Below are 19,494 nucleotides of genomic sequence, written 5' to 3'. Positions count from 1 at the left end.
ACCTTCTTTATCCATTTTTATTGGTAAGTGATCTTTTATTTACATTATTCTGCTTTATTTTCTGCCATTGTTACACTGATTCGCTCATCGCTGTTACCTTTTGAATCTGAAACTGGCTTTATTAGATAGTTTTCAAGGGGGTGCCGTAGGTTTCCTTTTTTACGGTTAGGCTAGAATGGTTCATGTAAAATGATTTTGGTTTAAGTTTAGAATAACTTAGTTTTAACTTAGAATCTTCTCCCGACCTTACAATTTAAGTAGTGCGGACGCTGTAGGTATTGCACAGCAATCCCCCGTGAATCGGTACACTTGGTGTACTACTAATGTCACAAGCACGTCCTTTAGGATAACCGCGGAGGAATTAACAGGGCTCCGTGATTTAGGAGCATTGTGCAGAGGCGGCTCCTAGGAGGCAAATTACAAACTCTTGGTGCCGGGCCTCCGGGAGCGTGTCTACCAACTAAACATTGACGCTCCACACGTCCCTTGTAACGGCCTAGCCCCAAGGAAACGACACTTTTTCGGGATCAAATGGAATTTTTATTGAATTTTTAGGAAATTTAGTGCATATAAGCACCTCTGCTGCACAAGTGCTGTATCATCAAGCTCTGAGTCAGCAGCTTGACTGCACCAGACACCTCTCCTGATCTAAGCAGACACGTCGTGAAAAGTTGCGTTTTTGAGCCACTTCGGGTCCGAATTTCAAAATTCTGACTTCTGTGGTTAGTCTCATTGTGACGAGCCAGTTCCGAATTTCAAGAAAAAAAATTATATTATTATTTTCTTTGTTGTGGTTAATGTTGATCTATGTTTAGTAATATATTAACTGAGCTAGAAATCTATCGGTACTGGATAATACCGACATTCTTAGATGAACTTAGCAATGCTAACGTTTCATCATATATCTTTTGTCATGTTACTAGTATCATTTATACTAGTAAAGCTCATGCTTATCCTTTAGTAGTGTAATCTGATGTATCTAGTTTTAGTAATTATCTTCAAAATAATATTTTATTATTAAATTCTGATGACTCAGAACCCTATGACACGTGGTTCTCCCAGGAATAGCTACCACATGTTTCCTTTCTTGCTCTCCAAGCAAAGGTTTCTAATGAAAAAAGTAAGAAACACTTGTGTTCTAATACATCTAGCTTCAGTAATTATCCTTTTTTGAGATATTTTTACACCAAACTTTAGGATAATGCTTATTCCTAACCCCTGGCTCCCTAGGCTCATCATTACCATCAACTTTTCTTCCAAGGCAAGCCAAAATTCGAAAATTTTATGTGAGAAAAATAGAAGAACTAACATGAAAGCTTCAAGCTTCAACCTCCACTCTTTCTCAAACTAAAACCCCTATCAAAAATCTAATCCGACAAAAGTGTTCATCTCTTCCTCCTCTTCATTTATATATCAATGTTCGTGGATTAAATCAAGGTATGATGGCTGCTCCTCCTCCTTGAAGTTTCGGCCATGGTAGAAAATCAAGCTAGTGATGTTTTCTTCATGTTTTATCTTAGGATCTCTTGTTCACTCATCATAATCTCTAAGAAAACGTGATTTCTAACTGTCTTGAGGTGAGGAAAACCTTCCTTTCATCATCATGAAGCTTCAGCCTTATGGTTCATATGGTTCTAAAGTTGTTTTTTATGTTAAATCAGACGTAAAAGTACTTTTTGAAGCTTGTTATTGGTTCAACTTTTGGCAGCTGCAAAGGAGGTAAGGTTTAGTAAATTAATCAATGATTGGTTGTGTTCTTGAAGTGTGAAATCAGATCTTGTTGCTTGAGGCTTGATTTTGTGCGTTTGTGTGATGAATTGATCGTGAGATTTTGTTGTTTTAATGCTTGAAAATCAAGTTATTGAAGGTTGTGAAGTTGCTGTTATTATTGCTGGAAAACGTGGCTTTCCAGCCATGATATTCAAGATATTTGATGTGTTTTTTATGTGTATTTGATGGTTGAAACTTTTCTCTTTGTTTTGGCAAAAATTGGATAAAAATCGATTACCGAAAAGATTGAAAAACTGGTTGAAAATCAAGTTAAAAATCTGATGAACTTTTGGAAAAATATTTTTGGTTTTTGGAGGACAAGAAAAACGTTTGGTTTTGATGAAAGGTATGGTTATATGTGAAATATGAGCCTTCGGGCGATGCTTGTGAATATTGTGCAGGGATGCCCGTATTGTGTTGTTGCTTCCCAAACAGGTTGCGGTAGAGAAGTACCAGCCCTGCAAGCTGAATGCTTGGTAGAAGGCCTGACTCGCATACCTGGGATATATTAAGATTTGAGCAAATACCAGCCTTGCAAGTCGACAATACTTGGTAGAGGGTATGAGGTACTTAATCAAGGATTAAGTTCTAGGAAGGCCTTATCTGACCTGGAGGATCGGATTCCATTGGGTGTAGGTCAAAACCGACAAATGAGCTCATTACCTGCAGTAGGACCAGACATGCATCATACTTGTTTGTTCATATTGTAATTGGTTTGTCTATGTGAATAATTCTGTTTAATTGCTGATTGCTATACTTGATGTAACTGCTCTTGATTGTGCTTGAACCTCATTACTTGTGTTTGTGACTGAAATTGGTTGGATTGTGGTGAATTGGATGTGATTGAGCTGTTTGGGCCTAAAGCCATGATTGATTATGCGATGGGCTGGAGGCCATGATTGGTTTGAGTTGTGGTTTAGTAAAGTATGAAATATCAAACTGGTTCAGCATAGACTTAATGAACCTATGTTTGGAACAGGTTGGTCATTCATACCATTAGGAAACTTTTAAGATTCTTTTATCTGAAAAAGGGAGTTTGGATTTCTAGTTAATTAACTGATTTCTTTTAAAAAGGTTTTGAATTTTTTTATGGTTAAACTATCGATTTTCAAAGGATTTAGAAACTTGCAAATGGACATTATAAATGGACTTAACTATAAACCCCGACCTTACTAAGAACTCCCTAGTTCTTACCCCTTACACCTCTTCAGATGGACACGGGAGTCCTGCTCTACGAGCTTAATCATCCGTATATCCACGACGACCCAGTGCGCGGTTGCGAGTATTATATCTATTGTGTGGCACCTCGTGTACATACTTATGTAGTACATGGTAGCTCTTTTCAGCATCTTATTAGTACACCTTTCTTTGATTCTCGATGTACCCTCTGACTTTCCTCTTTCTTGGATGAAACCTAAGGAGGGCCCTGAGATCATAGATATCTCTTCTGGCAGTGATGAGCCAGATGAGGCACCAACGACTGAGCATCACCACCTGCCCAATGATTCTGTGAAGGACTTTTGGATCAGAGACGAGGGGACTTTTTGAGATGTCTAGCCTAACTCGGGTACCTTAGAGTGTCTCCCTCACTTTTGCTAGCATGCTTAGAGAGAATAGGTATGTCATAGAGTTAGTCTAGCTTGGGTGCCAGCTTAGGGGCTTTTGGATAGGCCAGGCCCCGAGACGTCTTATGTACATATATGTATATATTATATGAGTCACTAAGTGAGAGATATTGTATCTTAGTCTTTTACTTGTTTAACTGAGATACACTTGTATCATGATGTGTATTATAATGTGATGTTTCATATACTGCTTTCTATTATTCTATATATGTGTGTGTTTGTTACTCCTCATTACATTGAATGTATGCAACTTTTTAACTACTATTGTTTTAAAAAAAATTACTCGTAAACTCACAAGGTGTTAACAACGAACAGGCTTATGTTTATTAATTATTATTACATATGGGAAAACATGTTGGTAATGTTCAGCTTCTCGTATGATTATGACATGTTGGGAGTTGGGTTGTTACATCCCTGACCGGATGTGGGTGTATAAACCCATGTTTACTATCCTGGGTGTTTGACTTCCTTTCTCCCCCTTTATTATGGCTCTCTTAAATTGATGTGACGTTGCCCCCTCGCAACTTCATTCGAACAGCTGGGTTACCATCTGTTGCTTCAAAATGGTCTACAAGTACCTGGAACTCCTGGCCACCGTCGAAGTCTTCCTCTTCTTTTTCCTACTCACGAACTGTTCCCGGGAGGGTAAGTATAAAAAGGGGTACCCTTCTTTCCAGGCTATGCAGAACCGTAGAATCTTCGGCCTCTTCGAAGATTCTTTTCATGGCTTTAATGAGACTTTTTTCAAAATAAAACCAGCCCGATGTCATCATCCCTTTTGGCTTACCCTTGAGGGAGAGAGGCGCATTCCGACCTATTGGAGTTTCGGCGCCAGTTCCAACTACTTGATCAAAATGACCTATGATGGTTTAGGTCGGCAGAACCAGCAGATTGCCGATGTCTTGCTGGCAATATTTGGTTCCAATTTCCTTAACTCTAATCTCCTAATGGGTGATTGGAAAACCGATCGGGATTGTGTAGGTGAATCCATACTTCTTTTTGTTATTCTCCTGACGTCCCAATCTGTACACTGCTGATTTATCGACGACTTCTTAACTTGGTTTTCTTTTATTTTTCAGTTGGGATGGCTTCCGGGAACACTTCGCTCAGTTGCCTGATGACTCACCTCTTTGCTGGGGATGACACAACTCTGATTCCCCTATTCCTCAAGCCGAGGTCCCTCAAGTTGACGATACAGAGGTTTAATATCAGCCTCTGCCTGGGCCACCCCTCGGGCACAATGCTGGTGGTCAGGTTGATTATGGCAAAGCCACGGTAGTTGAGCAGCCTTTGGGTGCCCAGGTTGAGGAGTTGGAAGTGTTCGTGATCCCTAAGCCCAAGAAAAGGAAACAAGCTCCAGTACGGGGCAAGTTCTTTCCGTGATGGAGAAAAAATTTGATGTGGGCTTATTCATCGAATAGTCGGGCACTGAAAATTTTTTTCATGACAAAGACTTGGCCGCCCAAGTTAGGTGGACATATTGGAGCCTTCTCCGAGCTGCCGCCATCGCGAGGAAGATGGATCTGGTATTGGCCCAGTGCCAGGTATTAGATGGGAAGTGTAAGATGGCCCAGCGTGAAGTTTCGAAGTTAAAAGCTGAGGGAGAGACCATGGGAACCAAGCTGAGCGAAGCTGAGAAAAAGTTAAAGGAAGCAGGTGATGAGATCGTGCGCCTCCTTGGTCGGGACCTCTCCCTCTCCAAGCAACTCAATGATGCACAAGGTCGAGCTGCTACGACAGAGATCAAGGTGAAGGAGCTAGAGAAGGAGCTAGCCGAGGCCATGAAGTCGGCGGACTCTGCTCGCCTGGAGGCCACCAACCTGAAGAAGAAAAACAAGAAGAACATCAAGGATGCCCGTGATGCCATAGCTGCTACTGTGGAGGCAATCAAGGCCCAAGTTTCGCTGCTTGCTCCCGACCTTGACACTTCTACTATGGGTGCCTTCAAGATGATCAATGATGGCAAGATTGTCGACCTGCCGAGGAAGTGAAAAATTTGTAATAAAACTTGTAATGTTGAACTCCTTTTGTTTTTTAGCCGATGTGTTGCCCTTTTGGACTTATAATTTTCAACTATTTTGTTGTTTTTGGGCCGATGTGTTGTCCTTTTGAACTATCAATTTATGGGCTTTTGTACTTAAGACTTGTAGGTTTATTTTCATGTATGATTTTGGTCATTTACTCGCATATCATTTGTTTACTTGGCTGTTTAGCCGTAACTCGATGGATATCCATGTGTCTTCACATAGGGGCTCCCAAGGTGATTAGTCCCGAAAAGCCATACTCATAACTTGGTAGTAATTTCTAAACATTAAATTCTAGCAAAAAATACAAGCAGTTTTGCAAAAAAAGGGCCCCATCAAAACCCTTTGCTGTCGTTCTGTGCTGACAGTAAGGGAAAAGAGTACCCATTCTTTCATATGTCATGATAGTACAAGTAGTCTGGCAAGATTAAAACAAGGTAAATAAAAATGAACACAAGGTATGAAATGAACACATGAGAAAGAAAAGTATCCGAATCATGACCGACAGTCACAGCGTAGTCGGGAGACCATCTGGGCCTTAGGAGTAGAACCTTCTGAGGTTCGCCACATTCCAAGTCTTTGGTATCTCGTTCCCCTCTAGTTGCTCGACCTTGTATGCACCTTTACCTTGCTCCTCCTTTACCCTGTAAGGTCCTTCCCAATTGGAGGAGAGCTTCCCTTCTCCTAGAGTCAGCGGACCAATGTCGTTTCGTTGTAGTACTAGGTCACCTTCTTCGAATCTTTTTTGTTATGAACCTTGCGGTTGTAACTTAGTGCGAACCTCTGTTTTAGTGCTGCTTCTGACAAATGGGTCATTGTTCTGATTTCATCTACCAGGTCTTTTTTGATCGCCTCGTCACCTCCTCCCAATAGCAACCTTGGGCTGGATTCTCCTATCTTGACGGGAACGATGGCGTCCACGCCATAAGTGAGCCGGAAAGGCGTTTCTACGGTAGAAGATTGCGACATTGTGCTATAAATCCATAAGACTGAGTCCAACTCGTCTATTCACGAGCCTTTCCTTTGATCCAAACGCTTCTTCAATCCATTCAAGATCACTTTGTGTACAACCTCTGCTTGTTCGTTACTCTAAGGATGCCCTACAGAGGAGAACTTTGCTTGATGCCAAGGCCTAATAGGAACTCTTCAAACTGCTTATCGAAAAACTGCGTTCCATTATCCGATACCACAACCTCAGAAATTTCAAATCTTGCGACCACCTACCTCCACAAGAATTTCCGGTAGTTTGCAGATGATATACATGCCAAAGACTCTGTCTCTACCCACTTGGTATAGTAGTCAATGGCCACAATCAGGTATTTGACTTGTCCTGGAGACGTCGAGAATGGGCCCAGCAGGTCAAATCTCCACTAGAAGAAAGGTCAGGAGGCCATGATAGAGCTCAATTCCTCTGCCGGTGCCTTATAAAGGTTTGCATTTTCTTTCTGAGGCACCTCTTCATGTATTCGTTGGCGTCGGTCATCATAGTGGTCCAATAATAGCTAGCTCTAACAAGTTTTTGGGCCAAAGACTTTCCTCCAATGTGGTGTCCATAATACCCAATCGTGTACCTCTTTCAAGACGTACTCCATCTATTTGGGCAGCAAATATTTCAGCAGGGGTTGACTGAGCCCTCTCTTGTATAATTGACCTTGCACCACCATATATTTGGCACCCACTCTTCTTACGACCTTAGCTCCTTCCTTGTCTTCTGGAAGCTCGCCTTTCTCGAGAAACCACTGGATCGGATCAATCCATGAGGGAGGTTCCTCTTGGCTTTGGCCTAAACACAAGGCTACCAATGGCTCCTTCACCAAGCCTTGGATAAGAGACCGATTTCCTGCTCTGGACTTGGTGCTAGCTAACTTCAATAAGAGGTCCGCTCTAGCGTTCCTTTCTCTGGGTACATGTTGGACAAGCACCTTCTCAAAGCCATTGCACAATTGTTTGGTTTTTTTCAAGTGCTTTTGTAGTAGCAGATCCCAAGATTGGTATATCCCGTTTACTTATGGCTTCGTACTCTGCTTGATTATTAGAGACCAGGAATTTAAATTTGATTGACTATTTGTAAGTCACTCCCTCTAAGTTTTCTAATACGATCCCTACCCCACCAAATGCTTGGTTGGACGCTCCGTCAACATGGAGCTTCAACCGTATTCTCGGTGCCTTAGGAGGTTCGCTGGCCATCTCTACCAAGAAGTCGACCATTGCCTAGGCTTTGATGGCATGACAGGGTTCATATTGAATGTCTTACTGAGACAACTCTATTGCCCAGGCCATCATCCGCCTGGCTAGGTCGTGTTTCTGCAAGATCTGCTTGATCGCTTGGTTGATTCTCACCTTGATCAGGTGCCCCTAGAAATATTGCCTTAGCCTTCGAGAGGAGACCAACAAAGCAAAAGCCACCTTTTCTAGCCTCATATACCTCAGCTCCGCCCCTTGGAGTACCTTGCTTATGAAGTACACGGGTTGCTGTTGCTTGCCTTTTTCTTGCCTAAAGTGGCAGCTAGGGCCTCCTCCATCACTGCCAGGTATAGGTATAAGGGCTCCCCTTCTCTTGGCTTCCTGAGGATGGGTGGTTTCGACAAAATCCTTTTAAAATGGTTAAAAGCTTTGTCGCAGGATGGGCTCTATTCAAAGGCCATTCCCTTTTTTAGGTTGAAAAAAGGCAGTGGTATAGCCGCCGAGGCACTGAGAAAATGAGATAGGGCCGTCAACCTTCCTGCTAGTCTTTGCACATCCTTCACACACCCGGGGCTTGTCATGCAAAGCACGGCTTCACATTTGTCCGGTTAACTTCTATCCCCTTTGGGTGATTATGAATTCCAAGAACTTTTTTGCTTCCATGGCGAAAGCACACTTCAATGGATTCAGTCTCATGTTATGTTTTCAGAGGGAGTTGAATATGACCTGTAGGTCAGCTACAAGACTACTCGGCTCAGCCGTTTTAACTAGCACATCGTCGATGTAAACTTCTACCGACCTACCTTTGTGGTCCTTGAAGACTTTATTTATCAACCTTTGGTAGGTTGCTCCCGCAATTTTTAGGCCAAACGGCATAACCCTATAATAATACGTCCCTCCTAACGTTATAAACGCCGTCTTTTCATTGTCAGGTTGGTGCATCGAGATCTGGTTGTATCCCAAGTATGAGTCCATAAAACTTAAAAACTTGTATCCCTCTGCTACATCCTCCAAGGCATCAATATTAAGAAGGGAAAATGAGTCTTTTGGACATGCCTTGTTAAGATCCGAGTAATCCACACATATTCGCCATTTTCTGTTTATCTTCTTCACAAGAACCACATTCGATAGCCATGTGGAATAGTCAAGTTCTCTGATGAAACTGACTTCCAACAAGCTAGCCATTTGCTTAGCTACTTTTTTTCCCTTTCTGATGACATCTTCCTCCTCTTCTCACGCAACATGTGTCCCTTTCCAAAATTCGGTCCCTGGCTAGTAATATTTAACTTGACTTGTTGAAAAACTCTCCAAATAAAATATATTGTGATTGAGAGATCATCAAAAGATATAGACTATAAAAATTTATTAGATGATTAGACAATAATGGTGTGTATGGGAGAGGAAGCACAACAACATGCAGATGTAAAGACATCTTAAGTTTCTGAATAGTTATTTGACTAAATATTAATGGTACCATATGATATTAATAATTCTGTGTTGCTATTAAGTAAAAGATAAACAACATGGAAGAGTATTAAATTTAGGGGAGATAAAACTCTTCCAGTCGCTATAATTTTTGCAAGTATTGTTCTGAATAAGAATCCCGAAGATTAATTTTTTTTCATGCAGACAGAGATGGAAAGAGAAATTTTCCCATGGCAATTGTAGGACCTGAGCAAGAATTCCATCTTTGCTGATTCTTGAATAATGTGAGTTTACTTAATTATCTTTAATATTTTAAGAGTTACTATAAGTATTTTAATAATTTCATTTATCATATATATAAAAATTTATTTTATTTTTTGTATTATGTTGTGTTTTTTTTCGACCTAGATGTTAAATTTTAATTTGTATCATCCCCACCATCCGACGAATTATTGTCCGCACTGTCTGCCACGTAATCCTCGTCCGACTCCTCCTCGCCCTCCTCTGCCTCATCCACTGAAATGACGACATGAATGGGCGGTAGTGCGAGAGGTCGGTCATCCTGTACATAGGTCGAGTGTACGGAACCACCACCACCACTATGTCCCACCTCGGCGGAAGGCTCCATTACCTGCTCCACCATGATCGTCCCATGGATGTCGAACATCAGTCGCACATGCTCGTTCCCTTGAAGTCGGAATAGCCGAAACCGGAAGACTCTGTTATCCATGGGTGCCAGCAACCTATACGCCACCCTTCTGATCTCCCTCACTTCTGTACCACCGAGCTTACTCAATATCAAATTCTTCAAATTCGACAACGTATTCACACGCTGAGTGCGAAACAATATCGGATTCTCACACTCAAATGTCACCCCGTTGTCGTTATTTCTCATACGACAATTGGGATAAATAAGCACAACTATGTATGGACTATTACTGGCCATTGATGCCTTATTTTCGTGAGAAAAACCAGACAGGAAAATGATGGGAAATGTTTGTGGAGAATACCAAGGGTTACACATCCTTTTATAACTGCTGTCACTTTGTCTTTCTTCTATCTCGTTTACAGTGTAAACGAGACACACGCAATGTCATCTCGTTTACACTGTAAATGAGATAAGACTGGGGTATTTAAAACGGTAAATAATTTTTAAATTTTTTATTTTGGTAATTATCCCATTTATTTTATTTATTAAAAAAAATCATGTGCAATGCCTCTATATAATTCGAATTCACTTCATTTGAATTACATTTCACCACCCATAGCCCACCAAATCCAGAGAAAGCAACGCAACCAATCTTGATGGGAGACGACCCGGATCGAATCTACTGCTTGAATGGAGTCGCACATATCGCTGACAGCGTTCATGAAGGGTTAGTAAAATAAAATATTTATTTTGATGCCCTTTTATTTGTTTATTGTAAGAAATAAAGAAATTTGTTAGTTTTGTTTAAATCGGTTATATCTTGTTTATTAGCATGATTAGAATGTGTAAACTTGAAGTATTAGCTAGACTTTTGATTTAGGGGCTGTCATGTGTTAGAAGCTATTTACTGATACTAAACTGTTTAGAACATGAATATTATAATTGATAGAATCTGTAGATCTTGAATAGGATTAATAGTATTGATAGAATGATGGTAGTGTGTTAGGGTATACCAATAAAAAATGGATGTCGGATAAAGGATTATGAGAGTTTAATAGAAGTATGGTTAAGGTAAAAAAAATTCGTTTTAGATAATTTATTTTTGGTAAAATTTTGGGATTGTAAGAGTGTTTTTTTTTATGTCACGCAGCCCCATCACTGCATCTCAAGTTTGAAGAGGCAACACGGTATGCCGTTAGACGATAGAATCATGTCGTACGTCTAAATGGCGGGACTGGCCCATCTTGCGAGGCTCAATGATCACTGGTTTAAGTTGGATGAGCCGTTAGTTAGCGCATTTAGGGAGAGATGGCGCCCGAAGACTCATACCTTTTATCTGCCGTTTGGTGAGTGCACGGTTACGTTACAGGATGTAGCCTTTCATCTAGGACTGCTGATCGACGGTCACTATGTCAGTGGATGTTTGACGTACTTTGAGACACACATCGAGGGAGGACGGCTAGCGTGGGCATGGTTTCAAGAGTTGTTGGATGTGATGCCGTCACTTGACTGTATCGACAAGTTCACTGTGAAGTGCACTTAGATGCACAAACCTTCGGTCACCTTCCACAGGAGGCAGACAAGGAGACAGTTCGGAGGTATGCCAGAGCGTACATTATGATGCTACTATCGACGTAGCTCTTCAGCGACAAGTTCGGTACTCACGTGCATATTAGGTGGCTTCCGTACGTGGCGAGGTTAGAGGACATGGGCAGCTATAGCTGGGGTTCTGCCTCTCTATCTTGGTTATATAGGTGCCTACTTCGTGTAGCCAATAAGAACGTGGTTAAGTTGGCAGGACCTATACAGCTCCTCTAGTCATAGATCTTCTAGAGGTTTTTGGGTTTTAGGCCCGACGGGTTTGATTTCTTCCACTGGCTGTTGGCCTCGAGGTACACGGTTGATTATTAGTTATATTTTGTGTTGGCATGTTATATTTATATTTTTGTCAGTTGTTAACGTTTATTGGGTGACAGGTGGTCAGGTTATTATCAACTGACATCTAGCTAGAAGGAACCTCGAGTTGCGCACTGCAGACTGTGGATTGATTTACTTCATCCTCGTGATGTGAGTACTAAATGGTTTACTGTTTTTGCTATTGACATATATTGTGAGTTTATTGTACATTAAGCGTGATGTTGGATGTTATTGCCTTTTCAGTTCATTTGGATGCCATACAGCTCTCCCGACGTCTTGTAGGTAGTGCATCTGGAGATATTAGAGCCTTGGCACACTGCATATTGGATGTCCGCAACGCCCTTGATATAATTTGCTGTGATCGAGTGACATCAGGTCGATCGGGTTCTGCCTCAGCTTGGAGGAGTTCAGCATCGCTCGCAGCCCGCACTGAACATCGATTTTTTGATGTCGAAGGACGGTCGAGGCGATGATCGGTGGTTTCCCTTTACGTTACAGAGTCGGCACATTCATTGGGACTGTAGGGCAAACCACTTCTTACGATTTGATGTTGTTCTTAATCCAGGACCCTCTCATGAGTGCTAAGATTGATGGTATCATCATGGGCGGAGATTCTTGTCACCTGAGCTATTTCTCGGAGACCCAGAGGTGACCCGATCCCACATGAGGCTTTGCATAGAGGTATGGGACAGGCTCCACCGATGGATTGGATGCCTGATGTTCCGGACAACCATCGTGCCGAGCGAAGAGCGCGTGTGGGGACACGAGCTAGTCAGCGTGAGCGGAGGTTGTAAGGCCCACATCGGTTGGAGAGGGGAACGAAGTATGCCTTATAAGGGTGTGGATACCTCTCCCTAGCATGACGCGTTTTGACGAGTGAGTGTGGGGAGCTTCGGCTATCATCCCTATCGTCAAAGGCAAAACCGTGAGGCCTTGTGTGCCAAAGCGGACAATATCGTGCTAGCGGATGGTCTTGGCTGTTACAGAGGTGGCTCGATGATGCCGTTGATGATCCTGTGGTGAGGGGTAGAGGTCGCAGAGGGGCCAAGGGTGGTCCTCGAGGTGGACTGGGTGATGGTGGTCGGAGAAGCAGATCCCGTCCTGCATGGAGGGCTGGAGAGGATTATGGTAGTGGAAGTGGAGGTCCAGATGATAGTGGCGATGACGGTGGCGACGATGAGCCTGACGGAGGATGTGGTTGTTGCCACGACACCAGAGTTGGTTCTAGTGGGGATGGACATGATGGTAGAGGTGGAGGTGGAGGTGGAAGTTTAGGTGGAGTTAGGCCGAGTGAGGTTGGATATGTTGGTGGAGATGGAGGAGGTGTTGGTGGTTGTTGGATATTTTATTTTTTTGTATTATGTTATGTTTTTTTTTTGGACTTGGATGTTGAATTTTAATTTATTATTTTAGAATTTAAAAAAAATATATTTATATGTTGTTGTAATGTATTATATATATATTTTTAATTTTTTAAAAGATTTTTTATAATAAATTTTTATAAGAATGTAGAGAGATGAAAAATAAAGATTCTCATAAAAATTATGAAAAAATAAAAATAGAAAATGGGGCTCAATTATTTCTCACAACAAAAAATCAGGATAAAGACAAAGAGAATTTTGGGTATGGGAAGGGGACGCCTTCCCTCCTCCAACTCCATAATCGCGCGCGCCTTGTTGAAAATAGATTTAATGTTTGGTTTTTTCTGTTAAAATAAAGTGTTTGAAAAATTTAAATGATTTCTCACTTAAAATTATTTATTGAAATAATTTTTCATATTTATTTAAATCTAATTAGATTTTATATTACTTATATGAAGATATTTAATAATATTATTATTATTATTATTATGCAGATTCTATTATTAAAGATCTAATTAATTTGATTACAGGAATTTGAGATTATTGAAAAAAGGAACAAGTACCACGACTTACGGCCAACTTATCATTGGTGCAAAAGACCATTTTGACACATGAACAACCAAGCATTTTTTTCCCTGATGTTTTTTTTTTTTTTCCTTTTCTTTTTCAACAAAAAAATATATTGCATTGGATTAAATTTATTCTGGTATCATCTTAAAACTGAACAAATCTAAAATTATTTTTATTTCAAAAAGTTTCTTCCCACTTAAAAATACTATTAACATGTCACAAAGTGCAAGCATGATCCACTAATAAACTCTATTCTGGTTATTTTAAAATCACGTACAGAAGACACAAAATAAAAGCATTTCTTGATTAACATCAAAGAATCTATCTAAATGTTTGATACTTGCCTTGTTTAGCCGCTGCAGGGGGAGAAAGTCTTCAAGATCAGAAATACCAAATAAAACTCCTTAATGAGCTTGTTACGTTGGATATAGATATATACTAGTTATAGTATTACTAATACCATAAATGGATATAGATATATATTAGTGACTTGGTGAACATAGACGACTCCTTGGCCAATGTCAATCAATAATTCAATATATTATTAGACGAAATTTCCAGGAAATTCTGCTAGTGACTTTTCAGGAATGGGCCAGTTTCGACTTTCGAGGGCAAAATCTTTTAATACATGTCTCTTCTTTTTTTTTTTTTTTTTTCCTCCAAAAAGCTTCCAATGAAAGTGCACTATTTTTATTTTTAAATTTACGAGAAAGAGATGGAGGAAAATCACGTAACAATTTATCATCTGTAATTCTGTATCAGTGGACTGAGTGGTTGTATTCCGTGCTCACAGGTTCAAAATTTAACAACATTTTTCGGTCCTTTTGCTTCAAGATCTGGGGACCAGTTTTGGAAGAGTAAAGTTAGGAAATGTCAAAGTCTTAAAGAACTAACATCTAACTGACTTAACTAATTTAGTTACTCTTCTTTTAAACTAATTATAAGTTATTAGGAAATTAATTTTTTAAGTTAATATTAGTTGATTTTATAAAAATTATTTTATTTATTTTAAACTTTAAATCATTAATTTTTATTTTTATATTTTAAGTTATAAATTTTAAATTTTAAAATTGACTAGTATTAACTAACTAAAGATTAATTTCTTATATTTTTTCAATCTGAAAATATAATGAACAAATCTCGTGGACTTGACTCACTATTTAAAAAAAATTAAAAAAAATTACGAACTATTTATATATCTATACTAATCTTAATTAACTTTGTTTTTAACGGTACTAGAGTAGAGCCTAGACAACGAAGAAAACTACCTAAAGAAACTCCTCTCGATTTATTACCAAGCAAACAAATAATATCGTTTATATTCTTTTTTATATATGAAAATTTAAATAATTTGATATCAATGAATTTATGAAAGGAGTCATATTTTTAAATTCTGTAAATAACTGAATATTTACCAAAATATTTAAATATTATGTATATACCAAAAAGACCCTTATAATGATAAGAAAACTTTAAGCCTACTTCCTTAGTATTGTAAATATGCGGTTGTTAGTTGTTACTTATAATGCCAATCCTCTTTAACAATTTTAAGTCAATACTTATCTCCCCTTTCCTTAACAAAGTTTTGTTAGAGAATTGAACTTTGGTTTTTAACAAATGACCAGCCAGTAAAACAAAAAAAGAGTAATAAAAATTGAAGATTTCAATTATTTTTATAGAGAAAAAAGAAATTAAAACAACAGAAAAAATGTTGGTTAAAAGAATTAGTAGGTTCTCGATTATTTTCTTTTTTAAAGTTTGAGTTTGTTATTACTTTGTAAAAATAACATAAGTTTGTTGTAAAATAAATAGAGAAAGAAGAAAAAATAAATATAAAATAAAAAAATAAAATATAAAATTCTAATATTAATATTACTAATATTAATATTACTAATATTATTATCACAATATAATTAATTTTTTATTCATATATATATATATATATATATATTCGCTCTTTCATAAGTTGATGAGCGTATATATACAGAGAAGTATTTTATGTTAGTGTTGTGTGTATATTGTCTATATTTATATATGTACAATGGTTATCCTTTCTAAATTTTATTAAATTCAATCTATCTTGATAATCTGAACCTCGTATCATTAAAAAATTGAGCCGCCCATATTAAGAAAGAAGTCATACGTTGTTAAATGAACATCCATATCAAAGTTCTTTTTTGAATGTCCATTTAAAATTATGCCTCATTAAAACTTCATTAAAAAATTCAATGAAAAAAATTAGTAAAGAAAAAAAGAGTATAATATTTTTTGTGATGAGAACTGTCTCATTAAACACCTTGTCAAAAAAAAATCCAATAGGAGCAAAAATCTTACCAAAGAAAAAAGGGTATAGCATTCCCCTCTTGTTGACATTATTTAATCTCTCGAAATCAGAGCATCCCAATTTGATGCACTAATCTTTTAAAGGAAGATTTTGAAAGCGACTTTGTAAATAAATCTGTCTTACCAAAGAAAAAAGAGTTTAGCATTCCTTTCTTGTTGACATTATTTAATATCTCGAAATCAGAGCATCCCAATTTGATGCACTAATCTTTTAAAGGAAGATTTTGAAAGTGACTTTGTAAATAAATCTGTCAGATTATCGTTTGAGCGGATCTGTTAGATATTAATTGTTCTTTGAAGGTCATGGGTGAAGAAGAATTTAGGAGAAATATGTTTTGTTCTATCATCTTTGATGTATCCACCTTTAAATTGAGCAATGCATGCTGTATTATCTTCAAACATAATAGTTGGAGCTATTTTTCTATCAGTCAGTCCACATGATGATAAATATATTTGATTGAACTCCTGAACCAAAAACACTCGCGACTTATTACTTTATGCATTGCTAGTATTTCAGCATGATTAGAGGATGTTGCTGCTATTGTCTATTTTGTATACCTCTATGATATAGCTGTATTACCATATGTGAATAGGTATCCTATTTGAGATCTTCTTTTGTATGGATCAGACAAGTATCATACATCTGTATAGCCAACTAATTATGACTTAGATTCATATGGATAAAATAGTCCCAGATCAACTATTCCATGAAGATATCGAAAAAATTTATTTAATTTCATTCTAATGTCTTCTGGTTGTAAATAAACTATACATTGCTAATAAATTCACAACAAATTATATGTCAGATCGTGTATTATTAACGGGATATATACATTAATGCTTCAATGGCACTGAGATATGATACTTCAAAATCAAGGATATCTTGATTTTCTTCTTTAGGACAGAATTGATTCTTTTCCACATCTAAAGACCTTACGATCATTGAGATACTTAATGGATGTGAGTTATCCATATAAAATCTCTTTAATAACTTTTCTGTGTATGTTGTTTGATGAATAAAGATCACACTATTTGTATGCTCGATCTGCAGGCCGAGAAAAAATTTAATATTTTTGAGATCTTTCATCTTAAACTCTTCTTTTAGAGTTTTTATAATTGTTGAAATCTTTTCATGGGTTCCAATAATATTTTCAACAATTATAATAAATCCACATGCATATTTCTCTATGAAAACATATGGAGAGATATCATCATTTTTGAACCCTTTTTGGTCAGATACTCAATAAGACGATTATACAACATTTATTTATATTGCTTTAAACTATATAAAGATCTCTGCAATTTGACTGAGTATAACCTCTGAAAATATTTATTGGATGGTTTAGATAATTTTAGTTTTTCAGAAATTTTCATATAGATATCACGATCTAACTAATGATCCGTATAAATAAGCTGTCACTATATTCATTAGATGTATATGTAGTTTATGGTATGCAGATAAACTGATCAAATAATGCAATGTTATTGCATCTACTACAGAAAAATATGTTTTTTGATAATCTATACCGGGTCTTTGTGAAAAATCTTGTACCACAAGTCGAGTTTTGTAGCATATAATTTCATTTTTCTCATCTCTTTTTCTCACAAATACCTACTTGTATCTAACAGGTTTTACATCTTCTAATGTATGGACTACATGTCTAAAGACTTCACATTTTGCAAATGAGTTTAACTTAACCTTCATAGCTTCTTCCCATTTTGGCCAATAATTCTTTTATCGACATTCTTATACTATTCTTGGCTTAAGATCCTTATTTTCATGCATAATGTGTAATGCCACGTTATATGCAAATACTTCATTGGCAGTTATTTTATTTTGGTTCCATTTTTCTCCTGTAAAGATATAATTTATCGAGATTTTATCATTTTCATAATTTTCATAGTACCTGACGTCTTCTAGTATCAAAACTATATCAGAATTTTGAACACTCGCTGGTATTCTTTCTATGTCTTTATCTTTTTTTTAACAAGAGTACTATTTGTCTTGGTAATATTAAATGCCTCTCTTCTTTTCTAAGGAATTTTATTTTTGGAACCAATTGGTCTATTACGCTTCTGGTGTGTACTCGTTTCAATAACCATTTGTCTAAATGAAATATCAATTCGAATTGTGCATTTTCAATTGGTATATAGAATTTGGTTATCCTTTTGGATCAGAAAATGCATCAGGTAATTTATTTGCTATTCTTTGTAAATGTATAATCTTTTATATTTCAAGATACCTTACTATAGAGAGAGAATCATATCCCACATAAATTTCTAATTTTCTTAGGGGTCTCATTTTCATGCGAGAAGGTGGGACAAGTAGAACATATATCGTACACCCAAATATTCTCACATGAAAAATATTTGGCTGCTGGCCAAAAGCTAATTATAGGGGAGAGAATTGATGGTAACTTGTTGGCATCAAACAAATAAGTGCTGCGACATGTAAAATCGGATGCTCCAAACAAAAATAGAGAGATTTATCCTCATAAGTAAGGGTCTAGCAATTAATTGGAGGCATTTAATAAATAATTCTGCTAACCCATTTTGTTTGTGAACATGAGCTACTGGATATTTAATATTTATTCCATTAGCCATATAATAAGGAAAAAAACTTGAAAAGTGAATTTAGTAGTATTATCAAGGCAAATTACTTTGATTAGATGTTTTGAAAAATGTGCTTTTAATAGAATAATTTGAATAAGTAATCTCGTAAATGATAGGTTGCGAGAAGACAATAAACACACATGTGACCATATCAAGAATGCGTTTATTAGGACTATAAAATATCTAAAGGATCCACATGGTGGATGAATTCAGTTACATATAGCATGTTTCCTTTTTCATATAAATATAAACACATCAAATTTTTGTATTCTGATCCTTCTCATTATATATATTAACAATTTTTTTTCTTTTATTCTTGTTTTCAGCAGTGAAACCAGTCATTATTTATTATTTGTGCTCTTGTGATGACTTGGAAGTTTACCTGATGTTGAAGTTTTAATTTCAAGTTGGTTCTCTCATCTGAAGGTTGTGACTTAGTCAGCAAGTAATTAATTGGTTAGATTAGTTGTTGCGGTTAGCATGTTCAAAGTTGGTTATGACTACTAAGATGAATCAATTTTATCTAATTGAGTAGATGTGTAAAGCTTCAATGATGGATCATCACATGAACACAATGCAAGTCTTTTAGTAATAATTGATCTTTAGAACCTTGCATGCAAGCCAGTAAACCAGAAGCTTCTCTCTTGTTCCTCACATGATTCACACTTTTCCACACAAGTGTAGTTGCTGCCTCAACAACTTAATCTTCAAGTATTTTCCATTCACATGCATATGCATTTCTTTCCAAAAACAAAATGAAACGAAAAAAAGGTTTCATAAAGAAGATCGATTAGTAAACTTTATTACCGACGAAACGAGAAATCTTTTTAAATATATATAAAACGCGTTTGAAATAATTTGAATTGGTGCCTCTGTTACGTAATTATATTTACATGCATGCAGGGGGAAGAAATTAATGTCCAAATCTAGTCGCCTCCCCTCTCTCTCCTCGCTCTCTCTCTTTCTCTCTCTATATATATAAGAATTGCCTTTAATTTTAATGTATTTACCGA

The 19,494-nt window shown here is 37.3% G+C and overlaps 1 protein-coding gene across 2 annotated transcripts in view; it reads right to left on the bottom strand.

Annotated features, from left to right (window-relative positions):
- Positions 1–13,977, bottom strand: part of LOC112738186 (calcium-transporting ATPase 8, plasma membrane-type) — a 47,628-nt gene extending 33,651 nt beyond the window's left edge. The window contains exon 1 of one of the 2 annotated variants that reach the window (XM_072211839.1): positions 13,870–13,977. The gene's annotated coding sequence lies outside the window, so the exon portion shown is untranslated. The remainder of the gene's footprint in view (positions 1–13,869) is intronic. The other variant, XM_072211840.1, reaches the window with a different exon arrangement.
- Positions 13,978–19,494: the final 5,517 nt, after the last annotated feature.

The sequence above is a fragment of the Arachis hypogaea genome, chromosome 13 (genome assembly GCF_003086295.3).
Source record: "Arachis hypogaea cultivar Tifrunner chromosome 13, arahy.Tifrunner.gnm2.J5K5, whole genome shotgun sequence".
Classification (NCBI taxonomy): domain Eukaryota; kingdom Viridiplantae; phylum Streptophyta; class Magnoliopsida; order Fabales; family Fabaceae; genus Arachis; species Arachis hypogaea.
This window is presented reverse-complemented; position numbering and strand designations above follow the sequence as displayed.